The sequence below is a fragment of the Helianthus annuus genome, chromosome 17, assembly GCF_002127325.2.
Source record: "Helianthus annuus cultivar XRQ/B chromosome 17, HanXRQr2.0-SUNRISE, whole genome shotgun sequence".
Lineage (NCBI taxonomy): Eukaryota > Viridiplantae > Streptophyta > Magnoliopsida > Asterales > Asteraceae > Helianthus > Helianthus annuus.
Genome location: NC_035449.2, coordinates 13,352,808 through 13,370,604, shown reverse-complemented (window position 1 = coordinate 13,370,604; position 17,797 = coordinate 13,352,808). Strand labels below are relative to the sequence as shown.

General features: G+C 35.3%; 1 long non-coding RNA gene across 1 annotated transcript; it reads right to left on the bottom strand.

Annotated features, from left to right (window-relative positions):
- Nucleotides 1-13,073: 13,073 nt before the first annotated feature.
- Nucleotides 13,074-14,605, bottom strand: LOC110926310. The gene is made up of 3 exons (XR_002585120.2): nucleotides 14,486-14,605; nucleotides 13,907-13,973; nucleotides 13,074-13,300 (listed from the first exon to the last, which is right to left on the bottom strand). It is a non-coding gene; the product is annotated as an uncharacterized LOC110926310 (long non-coding RNA).
- Between the last annotated feature and the right edge of the window lie 3,192 nt (nucleotides 14,606-17,797).

The following is a 17,797-nucleotide window of genomic DNA, read 5'->3' as shown; positions in this document are numbered from 1 at the left end:
CGGTGTATGGTTCTAATTATCTGTACTTGTTACGACTAAATAACATGTTAGGTCTGGTAGGTATGGTTCGGAAACTATACCAAATTCATTTACTTATTATTATTTTATGAGTTAAATGCTTGGTTGGTCCCTGTGGTTTTCAAAAATTGCAGACTTGGTCCTAGTGGTTTACTAATTACACGCGTGGTCCCAAAACTTGTCAAAAATGAACTCGGTTGGTCCCCAGCCCTAACATCAGTTAAATTTCTCAGTTAACTATGTGTGAAATGACTATATTACACTTGAACAATTAAAAACCTAAAACTAATAATTAAAAAATTAAAAAAAAACAGTATATATATAAAACCTGGACATCATCTTCATCACCATCATCATCTTCATCACGCTCTTCGTCTAGAAGATCCTGGCAAAACCCATCCAGTTAGCCGACCAAGTCATCAAATCCGCCGACAAAGCCTGCACCAACAAACAAGACTGCTCCGAACTCAAATCCAAAACCGAAAAGTTGCGAACGAGCCGATTTTGTGCTTAATTTGGGAACAGATTGCAATTTTGTATACAGGGACGGTAGATGATCGACCAGATGCTGCTGCGTCACTCGTGTCGCTCGCACGTATTCATAGAACAGGGGGATTTAGAAGGGGATACAGGGTTAACAACCTGAGTCTTACCTTGGTTAATGGCCAGAAGTGCATCATCGAACGAGACCGAGTCACCAACCACCGTCTGAACATCCGCAGACATCGATCCGACATCCATAGGCGTCGTAGCACTCGGTGGTTCTTGTGAGACCTCTGAGCCACCAGCAATTGGCTTCTCCACAGGGTTAGACTTCGCCACATCTGGAATTACTGTGTTGACGCTCAAATTAGAGAGGGGGCTTCTACCTTTAACAGCTTTCGACTGCTTGTGGGAACTCTTACTACTGGGAATCGTAGCTTCAGAGGGGTAATTCGCAGCCAGAGAGCTTGGGCAGTTGGGTTATTCTTCCAGATGGTGATGAAGATGATGTCCAGGTTTTATATATATACTGTTTTTTTAATTTTTTAATTATTAGTTTTAGGTTTTTAATTGTTCAAGGGTAATATAGTCATTTCACACATAGTTAACTGAGAAATTTAACTGATGTTAGAGCTGGGGACCAACCGAGTTCATTTTTGACAAGTTTTGGGACCACGCGTATAATTAGTAAACCATTAGGACCAAGTCTGCAATTTTTGAAAAACACAGGGACCAACCAAGCATTTAACTCTTATTTTATTCTTTTGAAACTTATATCATAACTTTAAAATTGGACAAATAGTTAATAATAATAATAATAATAATAATAATAATAATAATAATGTTATGAATATATTTATTATTAATGTGGTTATCAACACCAAAAATAGATTAACTTTCTCTCCAAGTTTTGTACACCTATATATACCACTATTGTAATCATATCTATCAATGAAAATATCAGTCTCTTTCTCCCTACATCTCTTTCTCTTATGGTTTGCTATTAGGTTAGTAGGTCGTTGGTTCACAACACGTTATCAGCACGAAAGTGCTCGTTTCAAAAACCCCTTCTACATTTATTCAATCATTCGATTCCCTTTTTCCTTTTTATATGAGTTATGTTCAGATTAGATGTAATCAGAAAATAACCATATGTGTTATGTGAGCAACTCGAATGGAGATGATTAGAAGCATGTGGATCTTAGATCTGAGTTTCGTCTGTTCAGGTAATAAATCGAACTTTGCTTGATTTGATTTATACATAATACACACATCATTCCATAGTTGTTTATTTGAATATGTATCTGGTGAGCTTTAGATTTGGTTTCTCCACCCACTAAGGTTAGTTTAATCAAAATTGAAACAACAATAAAGAATAAGAAACAATGGATGATTTCCCTATAGTTCTTTTCTCCTACATCCATACTTGGAGAAGAATGCAACAATTTAACCCATAGAAATATATATGATGCTATATTTTATTATTTTAATGATCATTACAAAAGACGTTTTTGGTGGATTATTAATTAAAGAAAATAATAACACTTTCTAAAGTAAACAAAAATGTTATTTAGTAACTAAATAAAGCAATTCTTTTGGTGATACGAACTAAATAATAAACATTAGTATTTTCATATTTCAATGCTTTTAATATCTACCCGAAGATGATAAACTATTTTCTATGTTTATTTGTGACAAATTCTTATTTAGAAAAAAAAATGAGTGATTTATAAACGAAGTTGCATATTAATATTCATTTATTAAGTTTTCACTTATAATTTTAGTTATCAATATTAGGATTCATACCTTTATTTAATTCTATCTTTCTCAGTAAAGCAGAATAGCCTAAAAGGTATTGCCTCGTTGACATTAGCCCAACTGCTTTATATAGACTTTATTAGTTTAACCTACATATTTATATGATTATTTTTGTTTTATTTGTAGTTTAAATATAATCATTCTCATGTATCAGTCAGTGAACTTATGTTATTATGGATTTGAATATTATTCATTCATAACAATTTACTCTTAAAGAAATACTCATTAGACGTTTAACTATAATATGTTCTATCTATAACTATGAGTATGTGTTATTAATAGACCATCGCTATCAACAACTTTTGATATATTTGGAATGCGTGGAGAATTATATTTTACTTTGTTAGATTAAGTACGTATAGCCTTTAATTTTTAATAGGTTGCCTGTTCATAAATTTATCAAAACTTATAATAGATATACATGTATAAACGAGTAGAAAACTGTATGTTATTTGCAACTAGTTTATATTTTGTACTCACAGTTTATATTGTATTTTCTACTCTAAGGTTAATATAACCATATGAACTTTATCATAAGATTCGTTTGTTTGTTTTACTTGTTTAAACGTGCACACATGTTAGAACATGCCTTGATACACATCCCTTGATATTGAATACGAACAAGTATGAATAACTATTGAAAATCAAAATGATTTTGACATGTAACTTTCTTTAAATTCTAAATTTTTAAGCATTTTGTTTAACTGAGAAATAAGGTTTGCTTTTGTCTGATGAGAAGTTAGAACTTTAGGTCAATTATTGATATGAGATTTGATTGCATGTGTATCAATATGTTGTGTGAAAAAAATGAGTTAAGATTCACGTATAAATTCTGTATATGCATACATGCATATATATTACTATGATATATGATTTCATTGTCTTTCGTTATATATTAGTTTTGTCCTTGATGGAACAACAATGTTTTGAAAGTCACATACTTGATTCCGGTAAAATAGAGATTGTGCGTAAATTATATATATTTGGTTATTAATGAATAGAATATCTTATCTCATAAAGTCTTAATATAACTTGTTTAATACAATGACGTCTTATAATGTCGTGAATCATTTTACTTTGTGTACACCTTCTATTCTATATGTTATGTTTATTATATAGATAGTATTTAATGAAACAATTAAACCAAAGTTGTGGTTTACTATCAATCTCATGTAAGAGCATAGATATGCTTCAACATGACACACGAAGTGTCTTACTCCTTGATGCCCATTCAAGTTATAAAGGTTGTAAGATATTAGACCAATAAATCTTACATGACGTGGACGTTGAAATACTTCTAAGTGATGTTATGTGAAAAGAAGTTTATTTACAAAAAGAACTTGATAAGATTTTTTTTCATTTGTCATGCCTGAGATACGCTCCTAAAGTAGCAATATCGTTAAAACCATGAAAGGCTTGATATGATTTTATATCTATATGGCTGGCTGAGAAAATAATGAAAAACCATTAAACTTGTTTGGTTTTACTCCGATCCATGATAGGAATATATATTGACCATTGTGATCGTTGACATAATTGAGAAAATTGTAATGATGGTCATACTAAAATAAGATCGACCATAAGAAATGCAAATTATGTAAATAATGAGATTGAACACCACAAGTGGCAAATAAAGAGTGTGATTATAACATTAGGGTTTGAAATTTAAAGACATAATATATTCTCTCATATCTTACGTGCAAGTAATACATATACGATCATAGACCAAACATTTATGGGTTATGGTTATTTAGTTAATTGGCATGACCGGTCAGACCACACCGTGTCAATGATGTGAATTTTATTGAAGAACTGGAAGATTTTTCAAGTTAATAATTAGCATGCAATGTTTGCTCTTAAGGGAAGTTAATTATTTGTCAACTAAAATAGGGTAGGAATCCCTAAATAAAATTTGGAAATGATAAAAGGATATGAATATCCTATCATTTTACCATTTAGTATTTTAAATCGATGCATCGTCTAAATGGTTATCATGTACACAACTTGAAGTTTGCATTATTTGTATTAGCTACGAAGATAGCAAGCATGTTATTCCGCATTGGCATATTTGTTTTGGTGAATTTAATTCCCAAGTGATAAATGATTATTGGAATAAATGTTGAACTTTCTATATATTTATACACGAATTGCTTTTGTTGAAGACGGTAACCAAACGTTTACGATTGATTGCAAAGCCAATAATCATGAGAGCAAAAGTTATGTTTAAATTTGAGTTGATTATACATATGCGATAACATTAATTCACATCAAGCCAACATGTTGTAATAGTTTCTCCCCATTATAGTTGGTTTTGGTCAGAAACCAAAAATGTCCCTTCTAAGATTTTGGTTGTGCGGTATATATTGAAATTGATCCACCACTAGGCACAAAGATGGGACCTTAAAATGTGGTTGGGAATATATGATAACGAATAGAGTCTTTCACAAGATATTTATTTATGACTCATTTAATTGATATCCATCTCAATGGATTAACATTTCCAACATCAAGGGGAGATAAAAAGCAGTTGGAAAATAGATGAGTTGGTATGAATTATCACTGATCCTCAAACCTAAAAGTGAGAACCATAAGTTCAAAGAATAACTCACATATAAAGATTAGCGAATCTATTACCAGACGCATTCACTGACCTTGAAAAGGTGACTATGTCACATATACCAACTGCTAATGCTCCAATTAAGATGAGTGTCCTAGAAGGACAACCACATGTCTGTAATGAGGCTATTGCACGTCTGAAGCGTGGTAGACTAGTCGATTCCAATAATAAAATTCCTCGAAAATTGGAGCAACTAATTAAGATGGTCAAGTCGAGGTTATATTAAAAAGGTCTCTTGAAGAGACAGTAGACATGGTGGTTCAAGAAGAACCTCAGGTACCTGAAACTAAAGAGATCTCGATAAGTTGTATCATGTCTAAGATATACATGGAATCGAAATAAAATCGACGTCGTTATACTTTTGTATATAATTTAGCGCTTGTAATGATGTAATGATGAGGATCAAGATTTAAGATCTGCCTATGAACGAATATCAAGAAATAATTGGCCAAAACGAAAAGACGCAAATGAGGCAGAGTTGAATTCTCTATTGAAATGGAAAGTTTTTGGACCAGTAGTCCATATAACAAATGTTGTAAAACATATTAGAAACAAACAGTTCTTTTATGCGAATCAATAAACGAAAAGTAAATGGTATTAGGCAAAATTGGTGGCACAAGGATTTCGCAAAGACCTAATATTGATTATGAGGAATCGTATTCTCCAGTGGCAGATACAATAGCTTTCCAATATTTAATTAGTCTAGTAATAATATTAAAGAGAGAATTGACATGCGTCTTATGAATAATATTTATCATTTGATACTGAAAGTTTACATGAAAGTCTTTGGAGGATTTAAATTATCAAAATCATGTAAATAAAGTTCTCGAGAACAATATGATCGTTGTATACATATTCATATTTGAATACGATTGAACTCCTGATGAGTTACCTAAAAGTGAATTGAAACATCTTAACGATGCAATTCTTGTGCACCAATAATGATACATAGAAAACTTGTAAATGGTGATTATGATATCTCAATAAATAGTGTACACGCATTGTACAATATGGATTTTGGAGATAAAAGCAACTAAGCAAGTGTTCATGACATTTTTGCATATAATATAGATATCTATGTGTTAAATTGACAAATTTATGTAGCAAAACTTCTGAAGAGTGAAAGCACATGCATATTTGGATAAGGTGGAATGAATTCCCTCATGGATTGATAATGCCAGAAGCATTGATGTCAAAACCTCAAGAACATACTAGATGAAGTTGACAAAATATGTATGGACTAAAATAGTCGGGTCGAGTGTTGTACAACTCGAGATATTCGCCTAAAGAGGGATATAAGTTTGATTAAATTAGCCATGTTTTATCAACATTCTACTTTTAAAAGTTCACTCTAATTGCAGTTTACAGTGATGACGTTTAGGCATCATCGAGAGAAACTGTCGAGCTTTTAAAGGGATAATTTTTGAAAGACATTGGCACGGTCTAATTATTACTCGAACTGCAGTTCGATTATATATGTAATTATATTTTATCAATCCCTCAAGTACATCTAGAAGATGATGTTGAGATATTTTAGTATGGACATAGTTGAACCTTAAAGTATGTTATAGGTTCTTAAGTCACTTGTTATAAGAAATGCCTATTATCATCTCCTACCAAAGTAGAGGTTCTCATTCTAGAAGTACCATCGTTAAATGCATATGTGCATTAATATGTTTTGCTAGCTATGTATGGTTATAATATCTTTCACTTGAACTTATTGTCATGATATAGTCTTTGTCAAGCGAAGAGACATTGGAACGAGTTCAAAGAAATATTTCAGATGCAGGAATGTAACAAAAGACAATCGTGGACATATGATATTTCTTGAAAGGAGACACCTAAAGTTTTGTTAGAAGATTATACAACATTGCTCAACATAAATGACTGCACATTAAGGGATCGAGCGACAAATCATTGACTACAAAAGATTTGATCAACTTTCAAGGAAGATGGACACACGTCACTTAAAAGGAGACATGTTAAAATGAGGGGGAGACTTATTCAAGTTGCACTCTTTTTCCCTTGACTAAGTTTTGTCCCATTGGGTTTTCTTAGTAAGGTTTTTAATGAGGAAACATACCTGATCTAGAAGAATCAGAGGGAACTAATGCGCATTACACGCTGCACTCTTTTTACCTTAGCTATGGTTTTGTCCCATCGGGTTTTCCTAGCAAGGTTTTTAACGAGGTAGCATCAAGCGTATTATGTTGATAACCAAGGGGGAGTGTTATGAATATATTTATTATTAATGTGGTTATCAACACCAAAAATAGATTAACTTTCTCTCCAAGTATTGTACACCTATATATACCACTATTGTAATCATATCTATCAATGAAAATATCAGTCTCTTTCTCCCTACATCTCTTTCTCTTATGGTTTGCTATTAGGTTAGTAGGTCGTTGGTTCACAACAAATAATAATAATAATAATAATAATAATAATAATAATAATAATAATAATAATTTGTTTCTGATTTCATAGAGAAAACACGCTTGATAAGCAGGCGAGATCATGGTGTTACACCCTAGCTGATAGCGGAAGCATCAGACATGATGAAAAAGATTGTTCGAGACATTACAACTTGCTAAATATGACAATATTTAAATAAAATTCCATTTTCATTGATAAACTAAGTGGTACATTGTTTGGAATGGAAATACAACAAGGAAATTCAAATGCGACAAAATAAAAAGTACATAAACTTAAAACGTGTTTCTAAAATCCATCATGCTAGATTCTTGAAATGTTATAGCATCAATCTTCTGCAATATATATTAAAGTAACGGTCAACTCATAAAGCATTGGTGAGCATACAAGTTTTGGCTAGTAGCATAAATACAAAAGTTGTCATTAATCCTACATGGCGTAAAAGTATACTAAGGTATGAAACATAACATAGCTAGTATGCATCAATTATATGTCAAACCAGTTGTGTCCACAAAATTGCGTATCTTGTCGCCGAAGCGAACAAGACAATGATTGAATAACTTAACATAGACCCTTCGTAAGGACGGTTTGCTACTCTTATAGCGCTATATATGTTAAGGTTGGCTCATGACGTTAATGACAAATATTGTGCAATAAAGGCTTCTAGCATGTATGTATGCTAAGCATATCGATTAAGTATGTATGATGAATTAATTGACTTGAATAATGTGATTTATATTGTGATTGTGATTTTTTGATAAAGTTGTACATATTGCACCAAAAAATGTATAAAATGGAAAATGGGATCATGAAAACTCATGGTTTACATAAATGTTCCATGTAAGTGAGTTGATGTGTTGAGGGTTTGGGAACGTCGGGTTATCCTATAAGGATAGACAAGGCGTGTAAGTATGATGGATTGGATTAGGAGTTTGCTTGCGGAGTTGTAACTTGGTAGGAAAGTACATAAAAGTTATCTTGTTAAAACACCCAATTTGGACACCATGTTTACGTGTTTTTCATGGGCACTATTTCGCTCATTGGAAGTCCAAGCATGGGGATTCTTATCCTAGATAATATTCACCATCATACCTTGGGTTCGGTTGGTGTTAAGATTTGGTGTGTGTGTGTGTGTGTTATAGTTATATAGTATGTATTATTGTCCTAAGGGGTTGTTTGGCAACTTCTGAATGGTTAAGTGTTGAACCAGTAAGAGGTTTGAACCATTAAGAGCCAATATAATGTTTAACCGTTCAGAGGCAAATGCGTGACCAATTCAGATTAGATGTCTTAACTATTTAGAGTTAGTACAATGTTTAATCATTTAGAGGCAAATGTCTGAACCATTCAGGCATCTGCTAGCGAAACAAACATCTGAACCAGTAAGAGGTCTGAAGCATTAATAATCTCATTAAGAGCTAAACAAAGAGCCCCTAAGTATTATAATGTACCATGTAATGGTCATGCAAGGAGGTAGGATGAATTCCATCCATTTAACCTCATTATATGGATTCACCAAAGCACAAAATCATCAACTTAGTTGATGATTTCGGTTGGTCATGAATAAGATTGAGAATGTAAAAATAACTTAAATTTGCTAAGTGCTCAAATGAGAGCAACCAAGACGTGTACATACCCAACATGACAAATGTTGGAGATGAGGTGTGGTTGGTTCTTTTTGGTTTCTTGGAAACCACTTAGATAACTAATCATCTAAATCACTTAAACAACCAAATGACTTGTTGGGATTGAACCCTACCAGAGGAACAGATAATGTAAAGCCAAAACCGGATCACATCAGTGGACTATCAATAAGCAGCAGTTTACACTTTGCTTTCCCCTTGACAGTGGTATTCTAACAGCTGATAAATCTTAAGTGTTGCTCACTACAACAACTGATGAAACTAAACACTGATGATACTCTTAAAGACTGCTGAAGACAAACACTGGGCTCTATCTACTGCTGTCTCATAAGTACTGCTGAAGATCCAAGCACTGCTCATTCAAAGACTGATCACCTTTTGAAGAAAGCACTGATGTTCAAGTAATCAGTGCTTAGGCTACAACAGTGGAACGTGAACAGTGATTAGACTTGTTTTGTATAGTATTATCAATCGGTTGTTAGACATCAGTAGTTTTGTATAGATCAGTGTTTATAGTTTGTTAGGTCGTTAGATGTCACTATCATGGTGACGTCAGCTGAGGTAAATCAGTAGTTTGGTTTGCCTATAAATATGACAGTACTCTGTACTGTTATATTTGATCGTTTTGAGTGAGTTCTTCTCCTCAATTCATCCTTTCATCTTGTGCAACCAACCCTGGAGTATCTGGCTGAGGGGGAGTTTAGTTCTGTAAACATGCTATAATCATTTGCTTTGTATTTTAATCATTTGACTTAATGTGAAGCAATTGTTTATCATACTATTCTCTTCTTTTAATTGTGTTTACAAAGTTTGTATCCATTTCCGCTGCACTTACATCATTACATATGTTCTGAAGTTCATTTTATGCAAATAAACACAATCATGAGAGCCTAAGATCTTAACAATTGGTATCAGAGCTTGGACAGTCAAATTCGATCTAACAATCAATTTGACATAACAGTTCAGCTCACAATTCATTGATACTAAGGATGGTTGTATTCAGTTGAAAAACAGAGTAACGGATGAATCATGATCAAAATGGTTATTCAGAAACTCTGTAAATCAACCAAGATGTCATATGACACACAAATTTTAAGCAACAAGTGATTTCATGCACAAGAAACTCATAGTTCTCAGATCTGTAAAATATCTAATAAATTATGGGATCGTTCGATATTTTCAAAATTGATTTCAATTGTTGTTTTGATATTTGTGATGTTTTCACTAAAATACTAAAGTATGAACCTCAGATCAGCAAAACCTATGTTCATTTAAACACTAGTATTCTGCTGACATAGAAAGAGGGAAATAAAGCTTTAGTCAAAACTTCTTATGTGCCCAAAGGCAGGTTGAGAATCCTCAAAAGGACCAAATCAACTTTGTCAAAACACATTAAGAAAATAAGGTGTAAAAACAGTCATAATCATGTGTAATGTAAGATCTGTAATAAAACATGCACAAATATGGTCAGATCTCTCAAAACATTACTTCAAAGTGATTCTGGACAAAGTGTGTTCAAAATAAAATCTCCTAGTGAGTATTTCTGAACATATGAATAAAAAGGGTAAAAGGGAAAAGGAAAATGAACAAATCTCAAAGTGTGGTTATCTCAAAACTTTTGAAATCAAAAGAAAAGAGTATAATCATAAAACACTCTTGAGGTTAAAGTTGGGTTAAACAATGGATTCATACAATTGTGTGCATTCATCAATACAGGAATTGTTCAGGTAACAATAGCACTCCCAGTGATTGACCTTAAAAGAAGAATTTACAATCAACTAACAAGAAAATGACCCCAAACAAGGGTCAAAATAACTTGAGAATGATATGATCATGAACTTATTTGCACAGATGTCAGATCCTTTTGATGATTTCCGAAACTTCCTTTAAATTTTTTTTATAAGGTGTTTCTCTCTAAATAAAACCAGATATATATATAATTTTTATAAAATATATTTTGTACTTTTACTCATTTTTGATAGTAAAAGCTCATCTCTGGTCAGGATGCAATTTCCCTATTTTTGTGTGAAATTACTATCCTTAAATCTGATCAAAAGGAAATGGCACTCATATCAAGGTCATGTTAAGCTCAAGTTTGATTATAACAGATCAAAAATAGATTCTAAATTGATTTTGAACTACTGAAATACTCATGTTCTATTTCAAAATAATTAGACACAAAATGAGTAGCTGTAGTAGAAATGTCTTCATCATCTGGGATGCTAAACCACTGTCTGGAATAATGGACATTTGGCAAAAACTTGAACAAAATTTCTGTAGATAACTGCTGACAATTAAATCTTGATAATCTACATCAAAAATGTATTTTGTTAAGAATAGCATCTCTGGTGCTCAACAGATGTTCGATAAGATATTGTGCTTTCACAAGACAAAATCAACTCCTAACATCTGAACAAGCAGATGCTAAAATTATTTGTCAAATGTCAAATCACTGCTGCACAAACAGTTGTTAAACAAAGAATCCTCATTATTGTTTTCATCCACTGCTGTTCCTTAAATGCTGTTGTACATCAACTTCTGTTCTCTAAAGTCTGTCCACTGCTGATAGTCAACCTCTGTTCTTACCAAAACACTGATGTTCAAAATCATTGTTATATCCACTGATATGCCATCCACTGATGTAGTAAAAGCATCTACTGATGGTAAAAATCACCCACTGCTTCATTTCATCACCGTTGTAACTACTGATGATTGTTCCATCAGTGGTTGTCAAAACAACTGTCCTCCATTATTTACCATTTCATCAGGGGTTGGCACGTGGTCAGTTTTTAGCCGTCAGATCATTATAACCGCCACATTAGCATTCACCTTTTTCCTAAAATAAAACCCTGATTAAACCCAAACAGAGGCTTACACTGTCGAATTGAATTCCAAACATTCTCTTCACAAAGCAGTTTCCCTCTCATAACTCCAAAAACTTCTTCGATCTTCTTCATCAAAAATGACGAAACCAAAATCGAAAACAAAATAAAAACCATCATCTTCCTCCACAACAGCAGATGCCACTCAAATGGCCGCTGAAACCACGGAGATCCGCTACAAAGCTCCACACAACTATGTGGGTATACTCACAAAACCTACCGATAACCACACTTTCGACTCCATCATTGACATCTTATCTGCGTCAAAGTACAAAACTTTGATAACAGCAGACGCTCCCATTTACCTTGATACCCAGAGAGAGTTCTGGAAAAATGCCACCCTTGAAAAACAAGGAGACATCATCACCGCCATCAACTCCTCGATACAGGGTAAGAAAGTTCAAATCTCTCCAAAATCCATTTCTGAAATCTTTAAACTCGATGATTTGAAATGAAAAACCTCATTTACTTAAGACGAGTTGAAAAAGGATTTCATGAACAGGGGCTATGCAGAACAACCGAATAGGGATACCCTACAAAAGGGTTATTTCCCTTCTGCACCCAGATTTTTATTTCACACACTACTAATGTGTGTTTCTAATAAAACAACGTCTTTTAATGAAATACCAACTAAAATTCAATGCATGGGATATGCAATTTTAAACAATGAAAACTTTAATTACTCCCAGGAAATTTTTGATGATTTGGTAAAGAACGTTGATAATAAGGCATTTCTGCTCTTTCCAAGATTTCTAAGCTACTATTTTGAACAAAAATTTGTAGAGCAAAATGCAGATTTGCCCAAACAAGGTGTCTCTTTCAAAATAAATTGTTTAACAATTGAAACATTTTCAAGAATAATGGCACCAATAAAATTAAAAGCAAAGGTGCCTGAGCAGGTTTTAGAAACTGCCACTGATCCTCAGGCAACCTCTGCTGAGCCTACTGCTCCAGGTGATCAAAGCAGCACACCCACTGTTTTGAAACCCACACCTGCCACCACTAAAAAGACCAAAAAGAAAATATCCAGAAAACCCACCAAACCCACACCAAAGGCAACTCTGGAAAATGAGATCCCAGAGTCAATGCCAGTGACAGCACAAAAGTCACCAATAACCACTGCTGCTATGTAACACCCTTAAATTTTTCACTTGATTTTAATAATAAAATACACTAATATATCAAAATATTGTTTTAGTGACATAACATCCGTTAACGGAGTTCTTAAGTACGTCAACCTTAGTCGACTAGTGTATAAGTTAAAACATACCAAAAGTAGTTTAACAAGTAATTACAATTCATACATAAGACTACTAAAGATTTAAAACATTGCGGAAGCTTTCAAAATGTAGTGTTCGGTTCTTCATTATTCGCTCGACCGCCATCCGTAAGATCCATTACGTCACCTATGGTCAAAACCATTAAAAACATTAGTTTTGACATTAATAAATAATATATAAACACGAGAACTAACTTCTGATTACGAATAATAAATTACAAGTTTGCAGGTTCCACCGTAACTTACGGTGTCACCGTAAGTTACGGTAGGTCCTATAAATTTCTGGTCTGCCGTAAGACAGGGGCAAACCACCGTAAGCAACTGACCTCTACCGTAAATTACGGTACCACCGTAATTTACGGTAGTCCCTGGGCATCCATATCTTGTTTAAATTGTTCTTTATGCACAACCCCAAATTCCGGGTTTCGCTTTTCTAGCATACTTATATTCTAAATTCTGGTATTTCTAATATGTTATCAATCAACCAACATCAAAGATCAATCCATTATATTCCGAGACATTAACCATGCCTTATTTTGATTATTCGACCCGTTTGGCTCGTCTAAGGAATCCTCCCTTTTTTTAACGACTACCAACGAGTTCTAACTAACTTTGACCTATTACTCAATGTAGCGTCATCTTCGCTTTAATTCAAACAACTCTTATTCTAAAAATTCTATTACGCATTATATGATTATCAAGTCTACTTAATGTAACGGGTCAAGTTACATACCTTCAAAGTAGCCCTTTTTGACGTGGCTCGCCACCCGCTTGTCCGCTTGACGCTCCTGCGCCCGTTCCTATTGAGTTCAATTATCATATGTTTAGAACTCTCTTTTCAAATCATAATTCGCATAATACACTAAACATCGTGATTATGCGTTTAAACTTGAAATTTCAGTTTTAAGCCTTCATAGAGGCATTTCAACAAACACTTCTTGAGCAGATTTTTACATAATTATACATCACATCTTTAGTTTATCATTTAGCCATAATTTCACATAAATTCGCCATTTCACATGATTGTAAGCTCCTAATTGCTGAAATCATCTCAAAATTACCAAATTACACTAGATTAACAATCTATTTCCTAGTGTTCATTCCAATTCACATAACCCATTAATCACCTATAATGGTGATCATAGTTTCCATCAAAATTCTACATGATTTCAGCCTCTATTTGTCTAGGGTTTGTCTCTAAACACCATAGTTATGCCTAAATCATCATAAGACGAACATGCAACTAGAATCTCAGATTTTTCCCCAATTCATGAGAATTCCAAGCTAAGAGTTTTCATTAAATTTCACATACCTTATAATCCTCTTGCGATGAGGATCACGATTCTAAGCTTGGATTTTCGTTTGGACCAGATTTGCTCCTTCAATTGAGAGTTTAAGCAGAATTTAGGGTTTGAGAAGTGGGGATCGCCCCCTTTTCTTGCTCCTGGTCGACCAACACCTCCAAATGGGGTGTTTGGTTTTTGTTTTACTAATTTAGTAACCAAAGTTTTAAACTTTGGCAACTTAAGTCCCTCTATTTTGAACAACATTTAATTTAGTGGCTTTTAATTTCTACTATAGGTTATTTCTAAACTATTAACCAACTAGGTTAAAATTTCTAGTTGGTGAATTCTCATTTATTTATACTTTATATAATTCTAATATAAAGTTTTATATTTTCGGGGTGTTACAAGTCCACCCCCCTTAAAAGGGTTTCGTCCCAGAAACCGAAGTACGTACCAAATAATGTTGGGTGGAGACGTCGCATCTCCTCTTCGGGCTCCCACGTGATGTCCGAACCTTTCCTGTGCTCCCATTTGACCCTGACTTGGTTAATCACCTTGTTCCTCAAACTTTTCTCTTTACGAAAAAATCGCAATTGGTTTTACTGCATAGTTGAGGCTGTTATCCACCTCGATATCATCATAGTGGATATGAGCAGTTTCGTCGGCTAAACATTTTCGGAGGTGCGACACGTGGAACGTGTTATGAATCCCACTCAACTCCTCGGGTAATTCGAGACGATAAGCTACTTTACCAACCCGTTCAGTGATCCTGAATGGCCCGATAAATCTCGGGCTTAGTTTCCCCCTTTTTCGGAATCTAATTATGCCTTTCCATGGGGAAACTTTCAGCATAACCATGTCTCCAACCTGAAATTCAATTGGCCTATTCCTTTTATCCGCATACGCCTTTTGCCTGTCTTGAGCCGCTTTCAAGTGTGCCCGAACTATGTCAATTTTCTTATTTGTAGTTCGGATTATATCAGTAGGTGCTATCCCTCGTGGACCACTTCTCCCCAACATACCGGGGTTCGACATTTTCGGCCATATAACAGTTCATACGCGGCCATTTTAATGCTCGTGTGATAGCTATTGTTATATGCAAATTCGACCAAGGGTAGATGGACATCCTAACTACCTCCGAAGTCAATAATGCACGCCCGCAGCATATCTCCCAACGTTTGTATTGTTCTTTCACTCTGCCCATCCGTTTGTGGATGATAAGCAGTGCTAATGAACAATTTAGTCCCCATTTGTTCTTGGAATTCCTGCCAAAATTTCAAAGTAAACCGGGTATCCCTATCAGACACAATGGATACCGGCACCCCATGACGTGCTATTATTTCATTCGTGTAAACCTCTGACATCTTTTCTGACGTATAAGTCTCACGGATCGGAATGAAGTGAGCACTCTTTGTCAATCTATCTACCACTACCCATATGGCATCGAAACCACGGCTCGTTTTAGGCAACTTGGTTAATAGGTCCATTGTAATATGTTCCCATTTCCAAACCGGAATTTCTAACGGTTGGAGTTTGTCGTATGGTTTCTGATGTTCCGCCTTGACTTGTAAACATGTCAAGCATTTTTCTACATGTCTCACTATATCCCTTTTCATTCCGGGCCACCAATAGTTTTGTTTCAAATCATTGTACATCTTGGTCGCTCCCGGATGAATTGAATAACGGGATTTATGAGCTTCGCTAAGTAGAAGCGCCTTCACTCCACAGGTATGTGGGACCCATATCCTCCGGATCGAGTCTTCAACCCGTCATTTCCATCCGACAAATCCTTTAACTGACCTATAATTCTTTCTTTCTTCCAATTCTCTTCTTTCATTGCTTCTAATTGCGCCTCTCGAATACGTTCAAGTATACCCGAGGTCACCACGAGTTGCATCGATCTAACTCGTATTGGGTCGTAGTCCGTTTTTCTGCTCAGAGCGTCCGCCACCACATTAGCCTTTCCAGGGTGATAATGTATTTCACAATCGTAGTCTTTCACCATTTCCAGCCATCGCCTTTGTCGCATATTTAACTCTTTCTGATCGAAAAAGTATTTTAAACTCTTGTGATCGGTGTATATGGTGCACTTTACCCCGTATAGGTAGTGCCTCCATATTTTTAAGGCAAATACCACCGCAGCCAATTCAAGGTCGTGTGTAGGATATTTCTTCTCATGTATTTTCAATTGTCTCGAGGCATAAGCTATAACTTTGCCCCGTTGCATCAAAACGCATCCGAGCCCCGACAGTGAAGCATCCGAATAAACTACCATATCTTCGACCCCGTCCGGCAATGTCAGTACCGGAGCTTGTGTTAACTTCTCTTTTAGCGTCTGAAACGCTCTTTCTTGATCGACACCCCAAATAAACTTCTCTTTCTTTTGGGTTAGCTTTGTTAGCGGTAACGCAATCTTGGAGAAATCTTGAATGAATCTCCTATAGTATCCCGCAAGCCCCAAAAAGCTTCTAATTTCCGAAGGGTTCTTCGGAGGATTCCATTTTGACACAGCCTCAATCTTGGACGGATCCACCAATACTCCGTCGGCACTTATGACGTGGCCAAGAAATTGTACCTCTCGTAACCAAAAGGCACACTTAGAGAACTTCGCATATAGCCTTTCTCGTCTAAGTGTCTCTAACACTTCTCGTAAGTGGTTTGCGTGTTCAGCTTCACTTTTTGAATACACCAAGATATCATCGATAAACACGATGGGCGACTTGTCCAACATTGGCTTGCAAACCCGGTTCATGAGGTCCATGAAAGCCGCGGGTGCATTTGTTAGCCCAAATGACATTACGAGGAATTCATAATGTCCGTATCTTGTGCGGAAAGCCGTTTTCGGTACGTCTTCTTCTTTGACCCTTAGTTGGTGATACCCAGATCTAAGGTCAATCTTTGAAAACCAGTTCGCACCTTGCAATTGGTCGAACAAATCATCTATCCTCGGAAGCGGGTATCGATTCTTTACCGTGAGTTTGTTTAACTCCCGGTAATCGATACACATACGCATGCTTCCGTCTTTCTTTCTGACGAACAACACCGGTGCGCCCCAAGGAGACGCACTCGGCCTAATGAACCCCTTATCAAGCAAGTCTTGGATTTGGGACATCAACTCTTGTAACTCCGACGGTGCGAGTCGGTATGGAGCTTTGGCTACGGGTTTTGAGCCCGGAATCAATTCGATTCCGAACTCCACTTCCCGTTCAGGCGGTATTCCCGGTAAATCCTCCGGAAATACATCTTGAAAGTCTCTTACTACCGGTACATCTTCAATCTTCCGTGATTCTTTCTCGGGCTCATTTGCGTATATCATGAACGCCTTGCATCCTCGCTTC